Genomic DNA, 3,872 nt, shown 5'->3' on the forward strand with positions numbered 1-3,872 from the left:
TTCACTGATATTTACCCAACACATATCCATATTTGCAGACACCAGCTATGTGAGTTTATCCTCACTCCCTTCCTATTCTCTCCTGTTAGTGCCTGGAATGTACACCCACAGCCAGCTCAGGCCTCTGCAGCTGTGCAAATGCAAAACACGAGCATAGACCCTGGAGGCTGACCCTCAAGTCACACATACACTTCGAGCTAGGTCCTCAAGCTATGTACTTGCATACCACTAGCCTGACTCTTCTCACTGGCCTAAAGTGCTTTGTGCCCAGGGCGAGACCCTTTAGCCTCAGGAGTGCACACTGACAATCAAGACTCCCTCAGCTGTTTGTGGACCCAGCTCTGGCCCCATTTCCTATCACTGGCCTTCGCTGCTGGGCTTGCTTGCAACTAGCCCTTCCAGCTGTGCACCTATATCTTGCTGGCCCAACTCCATTCATATGCATACACTTGAGGTGAGATCGTATAGTCACAAGAGGGCACACAAACAGCCAGGGCCCCTGCCATTGTCAGTACACCAAAGTTGGTCCTGGGCCTTGCTCTTGGCCCTATTTCCATCACTGTGTGTATGTCTGCAACCAGGCCCTATCACTACACAGGCCCCTGCAGGTGGTACCCATAGCCAAATGTATGCAGATCCGACAACTATTGCTGTCTGCCTTGATCCCTAGAGACTGCACCTGGAGGTCCTACTGAGAACTCCAGCAGCCCTTTAAGCCACTGTGGATCTATCACAGCCCTTGCCAAGAAACATGCAGTTGTTACTACTGCGGATCTCAGTAGCTTGGGCCAATGAGAAATCACAACTCCCTGGACCAGAGCCACCACAAACTCTGCACTTGGTGCCCAATACCACTAGATATGAAATCACAGCACCTGCCCCTTCCCACAGGTGAAGGTCTTTCCTTATTAAGGTCAGTCCATAAAGGTTAAAATAGATAACTGCTTCTTTGAATGTACAAACACCTCCACAAAACTACAGATCATGAAGAAGCAAGGAAACGACATCACCGAAGGAATGCAGTAAACCTCTAATCACTAAACCCAAAGAAGAAAACAGAATAATTGTTTTAAAGATGCTCAGAGAGCTACGAAACAATACAAACAATTCAATAAAATCAGAAAAACAATATAAGAACAAAATTAGAAGTTTTAAAAAAGATTTTTAAAAACAACAAATTTTGGAGCTTAAATATAGAATGACTGGATTGAAGAATTTAATAGGGAGCTTCAGCAGTATTCTGAGCCAAGCAAAAGTAATAATCAGTGAGCTTGAAGACAAGTAATTTGAAATAATACAGCAAGAGAAGCAAAAAAAAAAAGGATGAAAAGAAATGGAGAAAGCCTACAGGACTGTTAGGACACCATTAAGAACAATCTACTGGAGTTCTAGAAGAAAAAGAAGAGAAAGGGGCAGAAACATTTTTAAAGAAATAATGCACATGAACATTCTAAATTTAGGGAAAGACTGAGACGTCCAAGTTCATGAAGATAATGGGTCACCAATAATTTTAATCCAAAATGATATTCTCAAGGGCACATTATTTTATAAACTGTCTAAAATCAAAAAAGAGAGAACTTTAAAAGCAGCAAAAGACATTTTTCTCTCGTGCAAGAGAATCCCCCTAAGGCAACCAGCAAATTTCTAAACAGAAACTTTACAGGACAGGACTCAGTTAGATGATATATTCAAAGTGATGAAAGAAAAAAACTACCAACCAAGAACATCTTACCCCCAAAAAATTGTCCTTCAGAAATGAAGGCAAGATAAAGACTTTCCCAAAAAACAAAAGCTGAGTTTCTCACCAGACCTACCTTACAAGAAATGCTTAATAGAGTTCTTCAAACTGAAATGAAAAGATGCTAATTAGTAACATGAAAACATATAAAAATACACAATAACTGGTAAAATACTTTAATACTGTAATATGGTGGTGTGTTAACTGGTTAATTCTCATATAAAGATTAAAGGACAAAGCATTAAAAATAGCTATAGCTAAAATAAATTAATGGACACACAATGTAAAAAAATGTAAATTGTGACATCAAAACCTACTCCTAACCATGTGTGCTGAAACAGTAGCTTTCAAAATTTGGGCCATGACCCCCAATAAAAAATATATTTTATATCCCAATTCGATGCATGCATATATGTTACATACACATGCACTCACACATACTACAGCAAAAGTTTTATGAAATAATTCTCATATATATATAATTCACTCTGACATTTTCTAGTCTAGTCTAGTTTACTGTAAGAATTTCCTTTTAATGATACTCATGACCCACTGAATTGATTTTATAATTCAGTTATGGGTCACAAACCACAGTTTGAAAAACAGCCTTATTGAAACTAGCACACACCAAAAGACATGTACAGGAAAATTCATAGACTTAAATGTTGTAAGAACTAAAATCATAAAATTCCTAGAAAAAAAAATAGGCAATTACCTCTTTGAAATTGATCTTAGCAATATTTTTTTGATATGTCTTCTATGGCAAAGACAATAAAATCAAAAATAAACAAATGAGACTGCATCAACTAAAAACCTTTTGTACCACAAAGGAAATCATCAACAAAACAAAAAGGCGACTAACTTAATGGGAGAAGATATTTGCAAATGATATATCAGATATGGGATTAATATCCAACATATATAAAGAATTCATGTAGCTCAACATCAGAAATACAAACAATCCAATTAAAAATTCAATTAAAAAATGGGCACAAGACATGGAATAAACATTTCTCTGAAGATGATATACAGACAGCCAACAGGCACATGAAAAAATGCTTGACATTACTAACCATTGGGGAAATGTAAATCAAAACCACAATAAGATATATTACCTCACACCTGTCAAAATAGGTATTATCAATGTTAGCAAACAGGTATTAGCAAGAATGTGGAGAAAAAGGACCCTCCATTTATTGTTAGTGGGATTGTAAATTGGAGCAGCTGATACAGAAAATAGTATGGAGGTGCTTCAAAATATTAAAAATAGTACTACCATATGACCCAGCAATTACACTTATGGGGATTTATCCAAAGAAAGCTAAACCACTAATTTGAAAAGATACATGCACCTTTATGCTCATTGTAGTACTATTTACAACAGCCAAAATACATTAAGCAACCTAAGTGTCCATGAACAGATGAATGAATAAAGAAGATGTGGTACATATATAAATGGAAAAATACTCAGCCATAAAAAAGAATAAAATCTTGCCATTTGCAACAACATGAATGGACCTAGAGGGTATTATGCTAAGTGAAATAAATCAGACAGAGAAAGACAAGTATCATATGGTATCACTTATATATGGAATCTAAAAAACAAAATAAATGAACAAACAAAACAGAAAGAAACATAAATACCGAGAACAAATTGATGGTCACCAGATGGGAAGATGATTAGAGGATGGATGAAAAAGGTAAAAATGTCTGCTGCCATGCCACCCTGAACAAGCCCAATCCTGTCTGATCTCAGAAGCTAAGCAGGGTTGGGCCTGGTTAATACTTGGATGGGAGGCCACCTAGGAAAACCAGGTGCTGTACGAGTAAAATATAAAAAATAAGGGATTGTAAGCTGATCAAAAAAAAAAGCAGAAGAGAATAAGAAGTACAAATTTCCAGTTATAATAATAGTCATGGGTATATAAAGTATGGCATAAGGAATACAGTCAACAATTTTGTAATAACTAGGATGGTGTCAGAGGGGTACCAGACTTATCAGGATATATAAATGTCTAATCACTGTGTTGTACACCCAAATCTAATATGTTATATGTCAACTGTGACTGAAAAATAATTTTTTTTAAACATAGCAAATACTTATAGCAGCATTATTTACAACCGTAAAAAAACA

General features: G+C 36.5%; 1 pseudogene; it reads left to right on the forward strand.

The window, feature by feature from the left end:
- The first annotated feature begins 3,446 nt into the window (after positions 1 to 3,446).
- On the forward strand, positions 3,447 to 3,565 carry LOC118607087 (annotated as a pseudogene).
- Positions 3,566 to 3,872: the final 307 nt, after the last annotated feature.

This window comes from Rousettus aegyptiacus, unplaced genomic scaffold, assembly GCF_014176215.1.
Source record: "Rousettus aegyptiacus isolate mRouAeg1 unplaced genomic scaffold, mRouAeg1.p scaffold_m13_p_8, whole genome shotgun sequence".
NCBI lineage: Eukaryota > Metazoa > Chordata > Mammalia > Chiroptera > Pteropodidae > Rousettus > Rousettus aegyptiacus.